Source organism: Chenopodium album, chromosome 12, assembly GCF_948465745.1.
Source record: "Chenopodium album chromosome 12, dcCheAlbu1.1, whole genome shotgun sequence".
In the NCBI taxonomy this organism is placed as follows: Eukaryota; Viridiplantae; Streptophyta; class Magnoliopsida; order Caryophyllales; family Amaranthaceae; genus Chenopodium; species Chenopodium album.
This window is the reverse complement of record NC_137845.1, coordinates 32,673,970-32,685,031: the sequence shown is the minus strand read 5'-3', so window position 1 is coordinate 32,685,031 and position 11,062 is coordinate 32,673,970. Positions and strand designations below refer to the sequence as shown.

General features: G+C 39.2%; 1 non-coding gene across 1 annotated transcript; it reads right to left on the bottom strand.

Moving 5' to 3' along the window:
- Positions 1–1,642: 1,642 nt before the first annotated feature.
- On the bottom strand, positions 1,643–1,748 carry LOC145573555 (small nucleolar RNA R71). The gene has a single exon (XR_014097543.1). It is a non-coding gene; the product is annotated as a small nucleolar RNA R71 (small nucleolar RNA).
- Positions 1,749–11,062: the final 9,314 nt, after the last annotated feature.

Sequence of the window (11,062 nt, the reverse complement as noted above, 5' to 3'; positions counted from 1 at the left end):
TTCTTTTTATAGCTTTTGACTTTTCCTTTTCTGTGGGGACGACATATTTTGGACTAGAAACTTATTTTCCAGAAAGAGAAGAGAGAGAAAGTAGAGAGAGAAGCTTAGGATTACTTGATTGTACTTCAATTTGATCTCTGATTTCAACTTGATTTTGGATTTCTTCTTCAAATGAATGAAAGTTTGTGAGATTTATTTCCTTTGAATTTACCTTTATTGCAATTTCCTTTAATTCTTGAATGTTTTATTTGAATTTTAATATTTCCTTGAGAAATTGTTGAATGATTGAATTTCTTCTTGATTAAACTTGAAATGAATATGTTTGAGATTGAATTTGCTTTGTTTATCAATTCCACCATGATTAGTGAGTAGATTAGTCGCTAGGGAAGGGGAAGCATACTTGGTTGATATTTTTGCTAGTTGATGATCCTTGATTGATTTAATTGTTGCAATTAAATTGGTTGACATAGTTGTGCATGTGATTTATTAGACTAGGAGTGATCAACCTATAAGATTAATCTAGATTGCATGAACCCTTGATTTGAGAATTGCTTTAATTGATTGAATTTGATTGTGATTTTCCTAGTTAGCCATCCATAGTGAACCCTAGCTTGGCTTATAGGAGAGAGCTTTTGGATTCCTTTCGTTGCAACTATTGTTTGTCCTTTGTAATGTTTGAATTGATTGAGTGATCCATCACTTAGCATAATCATTGAGCTTGCATGTGGAACCTATATCCCTAGTGTTTAGTATATTGAATTTCTCGATTTATCTATCTTTCTTGATACCTTAGTTACCAACCATATCTTTCTACAATCTTCAAAGTAGCTTGACCTAGGCTATAGCTTACACCTACTCATTCCTTTGGGTTCAACCCTTAACTTACCATATACTTATATTAGGTTGGTCAAGTGTTTACAAATTAAGTTTGGCTCTAGGGAGAGGTAGATAACGACCTACATTTTCGTCTTGTCAAAATTGGCGCCGTTGCCGAGGAGTGATATTGGTGCTTTGTTATAGTTGTTGAGTCCATTTCACCTTTAATTGAAAATACAAAAAGATTTTCTTTTAGGCTACATTTGTAGCCGTGCTACTAACCATTTCTTTTGAGATTTTATGCATAGAGCACGTGGTCATTCACTAGTGCCATTCAATCTTGAAATTGAGAGAACTATTGCAAGGTTAAGGGGTGCTAGACGATCTTTGAGCCCTAGCATTTCAAGTGAAGAAGAACCATAACAAGAAGAACAAGCAAGAATAGGAGAAAATCCAAGAGTGGCATTGAAAGAATTGGGGATTCCCGATGCATATAGATTTGAGAATGGGATTGCTCCACCTACAACACTGGTAAATGACTTTGAAATAGGGTCGGCAATGATCACTTTGATAGAGAGGCGACAATTTAGTGGGGCCAATCTTGAAAGCCCGCTAAATCATCTCAAGGAGTTCGAAAAATATTGCAATACTATCAAGGTGAATAGAATTTCCCAAGAATTCATCCGCCTCAAGCTTTTTCCCTTTAACCTCATAGGGCATGCCTTGGAATGGCTAGACAAGGAGGTCAAGCCGAATTCTTTATGGACATGGGACGAAGTGACCAAGGAATTCCTATCCCGTTTCTATCAACAAAAGAAAACGGCGGAGGCTAGAGCTTTGATTCAAGGTTTCAAGCAAAAGCATAGCGAGAGCCTCTATGAAGCAAGGGAGAAATACAAAAAGTATCAAAGAGAATGTCCTCACCACGAAATTCCTACTTACCAAATTATTCAAATTTTCTATGGAGGCCTTAGTCCTCAAGGAAAATCATATTTAGATGGAGGAGCCGAAGGTCCCATCATGAATAAAACGGAAGAGGAAGTGGTAGACAGAATTGAAGACGTAGTGAGGTACTATAGAGATTGGCAAGATGGAGAAAGGGAGTCAACTAGCAAGAGTAGATCTTCGGTGTACTCGGTTGATCATCTAAATGCAATCAACAATCTATCCTCAAAAATGACAAACTTAGGGAAAGAAATGTCCGCTATCAAGGCGAAGTTGGAAAGAGCTACCTACCATGTTTCAAGTCTTCCTTCCCAATCTGAGGGGAGAGGTATGTCTTCTAATTCTCAACCCCTTCCCTCTTCTAGTAACATGCCTAGTGGATTCTTATTTTGTGATGATTATGGATCGTATGATCATGATGTTTCTAATTGCCCTCATGCATGTATGGATGTTTGTGATGATCAAGATAGAAATGTGAATGAGCATGTGAACTATGTGTCAAACAATAATGATTCTAGGTTTGAGAATCAAAGAGGTCAATGGAATAGGAATTACAACAACCATGGCAATTTTGACAACTATAACCAAGGTGGTGGTAATAGGAACCATGGGACCAAAATTCCTGAGGTAACTATAATAACCAAGGTTATACTAGCCAAAATCAAAACAAAAATTATGTTAATCATAACCAAGGTTATGGTAACCATAATCAAGGTAGAGGTAATTGGAACAATCAAAATAGGGGAAATTTTCAAAATAATTCTCAAAGGGGTCCCCCACCCGGATTTGCTCCAAAGACCCAAAATGATATTTCCTATGTTCAATCTTCTTCTTTTTCTTCTCATAGGACTAATTTGGAAGAAATCATTGAAAACCAAACAAAGTTGTTGAACACTTACATGGCCGTAAAGTGACAAGAAATTTAATGAAATGATGACTCATAATAAGATGCTTGAAAACCAAATTTCTCAACTTGATAATGCTTTAAAAGACCATGCTAGTCCTTCTTCTTTACCTTCCCAAGGCCTAGATCCCAAGAGATCGGTCAATGCTATTGTTACAAGGAGTGGTAAGGTTCTTGAGAAGAGTTTTCCTAGGAAGAGTGAGACCAAGGAGGCCACAAAAGAGGTTTTGGTAGAAGATGAGAGAAATGGTGCATCTTTGAGTGAGGCTGAGATTGAGAAACCTAGTGAGGTGAGAGTGGGGAAAGAAATTGTGAAACCCAAGCTTCCTTATCCACAAAATTCTTGAGACACAAGTTGGATGAACAATTTGGAAGATTTATTGACATGCTCAAGCAACTTCACCTTTCTCTACCATTTACCGAAGTTGTCACTCAAATGCCCAACTACGCAAAATTCCTCAAAGACATTTTGAACGGTAGGAGGACTTGTGATGTTGTTGAGACAGTAAACTTGACCGAAAATTGTAGTGCAATCATAATGAACAAGATGCCACCTGTGCTAAAAAACCCTGGAAACTTTTCCATCCCTTGTGCCATTTACAAAATGCAAATCGAGAATGCCTTATGTGACCTAGGAGCTAGTGTTAGCCTTATGCCATATTCAATGTACCAAAGACTTGAGCTATGGGAACTCTTGCCTACTAACATCACCTTGCAATTGGCTGATAGGTCAATTAAGTTTCCTAAGGGTAAGGTGGAGGATATCCCTTTGAGGGTTGGGAAATTTGTTATTTCGGTGGATTTCGTGGTGCTTGAGATGGAAGAAGATGCTAGCATTCCTATCATTCTAGGGAGACCATTCCTTGCTAATTCGGGTGCTATGATAGATGTAAAGAGTGCTAAAATTTCACTTAAAATAGGGGATGAGGTGATAGAATTTGACTTGAATGATAGTATGAAGTATCCAAGTTCTTCTTTACAAAATTGCATGTTGATTGATTCTCTTGATCATGTTGTGTCTTCCATGCATGAGCAATTTCTCACCTCTAACGATGTTCTTGAGAATGTTTTGTTGAATAAGGAAAAGATAGGTGCTCCTAGCGAGGAGATGGCTTTGTATGAAGATGTGCTCAATGGAAGCCTTGAGGATGTTGAAGAGCAAATGTGTATGAGCATTTCTAGCCAGGACACGTTGCAAGTGGCTACATCAAAGGAAGGTAAGGGTGTTCCAGTGGTTGAGCTCAAACCTCTTTCATCACACCTTAGGTATAAATTCTTGGGACCCAACTCAACCTATCCCGTGACTGTTAGCTCCTCTTTGAGTAAGCGCCAAGCTCAAGAGTTGTGTGATGTTTTGAGAAAGCACTAAAGTGCTTTGGGTTATACCATTTATGACCTCAAAGGTATAATCCCCGCTTTATGTACACATCACATAACGCTTGAGGACGGTGCTCTACCTTCTGTTGAGAGGAAACGAAAGCTACATCCCCAAATGGGAGAGGTAGTGATGAAGGAGATCACCAAACTTTTGGATGCGGGAATTATATTCCCCATCTCGAGTTCTAGGTGGGTCTCCCCCGTTCATGTTGTCCCAAAGAAGGGAGGCATGACCGTCGTCGATAATGAGAGAAGTGAGCTCATTCCAACGAGGACGGTCACGGGATGGAGGATGTGTATAGACTATAGACGTCTAAACACATCCACTAAGAAAGATCACTTCCCCCTTCCTTTTATAGATCAAATTCTTAAGATACTAACGAGGCACAAGTTTTATTGTTTTCTTGATGGTTATTCGGGATTTTTCCAAATCCCTATCCACCCGGATGACTAAGAGAAAACAACCTTCACTTGTCCCTATGGAACATTTTCTTATAGGAGAATGTCGTTTGGTCTTTGTAATGCTCCCGCAACATTTCAAAGATACATGATGAGTATATTTGGAGATATGTTGGAGGAGGAAATGGAAGTGTTTATGGATGATTTCTCCGTAGGAGGTGTTTCATTTGAGGCATGCCTTGAAAATGTTGAGAAATGTTTGCCAAGGTGTGAGAAGGTGAACTTGGTTTTGAATTGGGAGAAGTGTCATTTCATGGTGGAGGAAGGCATAGTCCTTGGCTATAAGATTTCTCACAAGGGGATAGAGGTGGACAAAGCAAAAATTGTGGTTATTGAGAAGCTTCCAGCTCCGGTCAATGTGAAAGGAGTAAGATCTTTCTTAGGACATGCTGGGTTTTATAAAAGGTTCATCAAGGATTTCTTGCTCATTGCAAAGCCCCTCAATGATCTTCTTCAAAAGGATGTCGAGTTTGTATTCGATGATAAGTGTTTGGAAGCATTCATTAAGTTGAAGAAGGCTCTAATCTCTACTCCTATTGTTCAAGCCCCAAGATGGGATTTACCTTTCGAGTTGATGTGTGATGCGAGCGATTCGACAATTGGAGGTGTCTTGGGTCAAAGAGTGGAAAAGAGGCTCCATGTGATCTATTATATGTCAAAGACTCTAAATGTTGCTCAAAGGAACTACACCACAATGGAAAAGGAGTTTTTGGCTATTGTTCATGCTTTTGAGAAGTTCTATTGTTATTTGTTGGGTTCCAAGACCATTGTCAACACGGATCATGCGACTCTTAGGTACCTTTTTGCCAAGAAAGAATCAAAGCCTAGGTTGATCCGGTGAATTCTCGAACATTAAACTTTTGATATTGAGATTAGGGATAAGAGAGGAGCGGAAAATGTTGTGGCGGACCATCTTTCTCGCCTTGAAGATTCTCAAATTCATGATGATGGTTCTGCAATTGAGGATAGAATGCTTGATGACTTCTTATATGCTATTGAGGCAAAAGAGCTACCATGGTTTGCCGATTTAGTGAACTTTCCTGCATGTGGGGAGTTTCCACCTTCCTTTTCTAAGAATCAACGAAAGAAGCTCAAGAGAGAGGCAACACACTATGTGTGGGATGATCCCATATTGTACAAACGAGGAGTCGATGGCTTACTTAGGTGTTGTGTTCCAAATGAAGAGGTGCTTAGTGTTCTGAAGATGTGCCATTCGGATCCTAGTGGTGGCCATATGGGCGTTTCTAAAACCGCCACTAAGATTCTTCAAAGTGGTTTATGGTGGCCACATCTCTTCAAGGATTCATGGGGTTTTGTTAAGTCATGTGATCGTTGTCAACGGGTTGGGAATATCTCCAAGTAAAATGAGATGCCTCATCAACCTGTCCTTGAGTTGGAGGTATTTGATGTATGGGGAATTGATTTCATGGGACTGTTTCCCTCGTCTTTTGAAAATCAATATAAACTTGTGGCGGTGGATTATGTGTCTAAATGGGTTTAGGCCATTGCTTCCCCAACAAATGATCACAAGGTTGTAATGAAATTGTTTAAAAGGATCATCTTTCCAAGGTTTGGTGTGCCTAAGGTGGTGATAAGCGATAATGGTTCTCATTTTATTCACAATGCCTTTCAAAAGATGTTGCAAAAGCATGGAGTTCATCAACGATTTGGCCTTCCATATCATCCTTAAACAAGCGGTCAAGTCGAGGTTTCCAATCGTCAAATCAAGTTAATTCTTGAAAAGACGGTTGCAAGAAATAGGAAGGATTGGTCGGATAAGGTGGATGATGCTCTTTGGGCCTATCGAATGGCTTTCAAGACACCTATAGGTACCACTCCATACCGCCTAGTCTATGGCAAATCATGCCATCTCCCGATAGAACTTGAACACCGTGCTTTGTGGGCAATCAAGAAGATAAACTTTTATTTAGCAAGTGCGGAGGAGAAAAGGTTGTTAGATCTTCATGATCTAGAGGAGCTTCGACTTGATGCTTATGATTGTGCTAGTACTTACAAAGCTCGTTCCAAGGAAACTCATGATTAGCTTATCGAGAAGAAAGAGTTTTGTGTTGGTGATAAAGTTCTTCTCTACAATTCAAAAATGAAGTTGTTTCCCAGAAAAGCTCATGTCAAGATGGAGCGGTCCTTACTTTGTTTAAATGATGGACTCTTCATCTCTGTCTAAGGTCAATGGCCATCGACTCAAGAAGTATTTAGATGGTGCTTTTATTGGCCTTATTCACATATTGCTTCTCCGACAACCACCTTAATAGGTGGAGAACGTCGAGCTATGAAGTTAAACAAGCGCTTCCCGGGAGGCAACCCTGTTTTCTAACCCTTTTCTTTTGAATTTTCATTTCTCTCTATTTCTTTTATTTTTAAGAACTTTCATTATTTTTCTTTGTTTTCTTGATTTTAAGTACAATGAGATTGAATCGATGATGATTTCCAACAATTTCGGTGTTTATTCAAGGTTTCATGAGGTCTGATTAAACTTAGGTGAAGGAGTTTGTTGGGGTTACATGCTCTCGTGTTTGCATTTTCATGAATTTTTATTCATGATCGAGTGATTTTTGAACTATTTTTGTGTGATTTTTAAGCATTCGATCATGATGCTTGTTAACGCCAATGAGAGCGCAAGCACGAGGGTATGTCTAAGACCGAAAATTTCTCTCCCAGTCTTTGTTTGGTGCGCACGCATCATAGGTTGCGCACGCGCACCAAGGGGGTCAGAAATTTAGGCTCATTTTGATGAAAATTGGAAGAATTTTGAACCCCCCATTACCCTCCTAGTGCAGACGCACCACCAGGCTGCGCCCGCGTACCAGGGGGTCAGAGCTTGGGCTTTGTTTTGGTGCATTTCAAGGCAAATTTAAGCCCCCCCAAGACCCTACCTGGTGCACACGCACCACCAGGCTGCGCGCACGCACCAGGTAGGTCAAAACTCATGGCTTGTGGTGCACAATTCCGAGCAAATTCAACCCCCCTGCCTTGGCTGGTGCGCACGCATAAAGGGGTGTGCGCACGCGCACCAGCCGTGGCAATGCCCAGCCCCAGCGTTCGTGCCTTCCCTCACAAAAACCCCCCCCTCATACCCTTTCATTCCAACTTTCTCTTTCCTCGATTTCCCCCTTATTCACCCCTTTCCAAATCCCTTGCAAATACATCCAAAATACATTCTTAATATCATTTTTTCACAAGTTACATCAAAACATAATAAAATCCTTTCAAAAACAACAAAACAAATTAAATTCAGAAATGTGGAACTTGAAATTTGAAAATTGGGAATAAATTTTGAAATTTTGTGGGTTTTTATTTTGTGCTTGGAACTTGATTTTGGGTGTTCTATTTGGTCTATATTCTTCAATAGTGCAATTTTCAAGTGTTTTAAAGCTTCATTGAGGTATAACTTCTCACTTTCTAATCATCTTCTTCCTCGGTTTTGAAGCTAGAAACCCTTGTTTTTGCTTTCATGGTAGAACTCCATTGTTGGTTCTTTTAGCTTGTATTTTTTGTTGAATGATGTTATTGGATATTAAATTGAATCTTTTTAATGATGAATTTTTATACCTTGCTTAAATCCTTGAATCACCATTGTTGGTCATTTTCTCTCTCATGGGTATTTTATATGATAGCTTCAATTCTTTGATAATTCAATGTTTTGAGATTAATTTGCTCATAATGATTCATGATTTGGTCTCTTGTGTCCAATTTTGCCTTTGATTCATGACTATTTGCTTAAAACTTATGTTTCTATAGTCATGACATAGTTCATGTGTGACCATTTCTTATTTCATTTTTGATTGAATTATATTTTTTCTTGATTCTTGAGCAATTTCTTATGAATATTCTTGAACAATGATAATTGTAAATGAATTGCTCATGAATTTCTTTTCTTCTTGTAGATGGCCCCTATCCGTCATAAGAAGCGTGCTAGATCAAGATCAAGCAAAGCTCGGCACATTGTTCCACCTCCTCCCGAGGTGGTAGAAATGTATGGAATTGAATTCTCCAAAGAAATGCATTGGGATAGGTTCAAGCAACTTACCAAGAGGAAGCTTAAGTCGACAAGATTTCATGATCAAGCAAATACCAAATTGCTTGGAATTGATGATGACGTCCACCTCCTTGCCAGGAACCTCGGTCTTTTGGAGTTCTTAGACTTGAGTGCTCCTACTTATGCTAGGGTGACGTATGAGTTTCTATCATCCCTAAAAGTGTTCCAAGAGACAAGTGGTGACTCTTCAAGAACTTTGACATTTAAACTATTCAACAATGATCATCGGTTATCGGAGTCACAACTTTGCTCTTACTTTCAATTTCCTTGGGCTATCGATGAAGACCATCTTGTCTATCCGACCAATGGTAAAATGACTAGTGACCATGGGTATGATGAACTCAAGTGGTGGCGGCGTATCCGATGAAGGGAAATATCTTTTTTATGGATGAGTGGAGGGTGTTGGCCATGTTGGTGCGAGCAATCCTTTTTCATTTAGTTTTCCTAGAAACTCTTTATAGCTCACAGGAAATTGCATGAGTCTTCTTTCTTTTGTCCATGTTTTCCGAGGGTCATTATATTGCATTGTGCTATTATATTGCATGGAAGTCGCAAATACGTCAATAGAAGATGAAGTGTTATAATTCCCCTTTTTGTAGTTGTTCTTAGCTTGATGATGATGAGGCTTATTTCCCTTTTCTTTAGCAAGATCATCATCAATCCTAGTAGCATAGATGTTTGGTGTACTCTTCATGACAATTGTCAATGAAATTTTGTACCAACTCGAGTTCAAGTGGCCTTTGGGCAAGGTGGGCCGCCTTTTCTCGCCATTTACCATAGAAAGCAAGGAAACCTTCATCGTCGCCTTGCTTAAGCATTTCAAGTTTACGCAAAGTTTATTTGAACTCTACGTTATTCTCATATTAGGTAATGAAAGCCGAAACTACATCTTCCCATGATGTTTTAAACTTAGCATCTAGCCCATAGTACCACTCTCTCGCGTTTAGGTCTTGAGATAAAGGGAAAGTCAAAGCATAAAGCTTAGGATCAACTCCCTTTAAAGCCATGGTGCCAATAAAACTCATTAAATGATTTTTTGGATTATTGGTCACCTTGAATATTGGCAAGTCTGTAGCTACGAACTTTTCAGGTAAAGTGAGTCCTTTAGGAGGAGCAAACTTTTCTGCGTCAAAGTACTTGTTCCCCATTGTGGAACGAATAACAAGCTTCTCTATCAACTTCTCTTTTATGGATAGTTAATCCATCTTTTGTTGCAAAGCCAAAGTTTCGACATTTTTTGTTTTCAGCTTTTTCTAGTTTCTTAATTCTTCTCTCCTCGGCCTCTTGAGCCTTTTCCTCTCGTAAGAGAACAATCTCTTCTTGGAGTTGCTTTATGGTTGATATCGTTGTTAAACTAGAGTAAGTTGTTGAGGGAAGATTGTTTGAAAGGGGTGAATTGCTTGATGGTAAACTTAGAATGTGAGTGCCCGAGAGTCTTCGTTCCCAAGCTTGGAAACCGGCCCTAAAGGAAGTACGAAAGGTTAAGGAAATCGATACGCTTGTTTAGAAGAAAAAGAAAAATAAAGGAAAAAAGGAAAAAGACACAAGATGCATTCGAATGGATAACATCGCCTTTAAACAATTCATTAATAATGATATTGTTTGAACGAGTCGATTGTTCTTGAGGAATCAAAAGGATCTTCGTAACAATAGGCGTGCGCAAGTAACTTGGTTGCGCGCGAAAGGCGCGCGCATCCCTGGCTCTTGCACTGGTCGTGGTCGCACAACCTAATGAGTTGCGTGAGCCACCTGCTCGTGCAATTATTTTTTATGAGCAGTTTCTTTTTTTGATGTTTGTGTCTTTTTTTTAAGAATTGTTTTTTTATGATACCCTTCGAATACGACTCAAAATTACAAAGGGACAACTTCACAATCGGGAACCTAACTAAACAAAAAAAGCTATCCTAAACACATCGCATATAGTCAAATAATCACATAAGCATACCATAAGCTAAGATTCACATAGTGCCTTTCTAAGGTCAAAAGCTTGGGTGTCCAAAGGTACCATATCTTAAGGAACGATGCACAAATCAATCACTCGACGTGTGGACTCATGACATAGCCCTCCTAAAATTTTGTTGGTGATATGGGTGGGATGATTGTTATTGATTTCAGGATAGAAGCCTAGTGTTGGCAACCGTTAGTCAATTAGCCAATTCCTAAAGGTTATAGTGTGTTATGGTTTATGCATGATATAATGTTGCTTGTTTGGATTTTACTTTTGTGAAAAAAGGAAGATATTATGCATTCAAGTCTCGCTCTCTAACTAGAGATTATCCAAGTTAATTCCCGTCAAAACCCATAGGTAACTTAGTGTTGGAAACCTTGGACCATAACTAAAAATTAATCTTGTAACCTCTAAGTCCCTAGCGAAGTCGCCACTGTAAGGAGGGTATGCCCATCGTAGGGGATTCTTCTCCTTAAATGTCCATGGCCCTTTAAAAGCCTAGGACTTTACACTTGTTAGGGTGTATTAGGATTTGACTTCCTGACTGTTTGGGGGA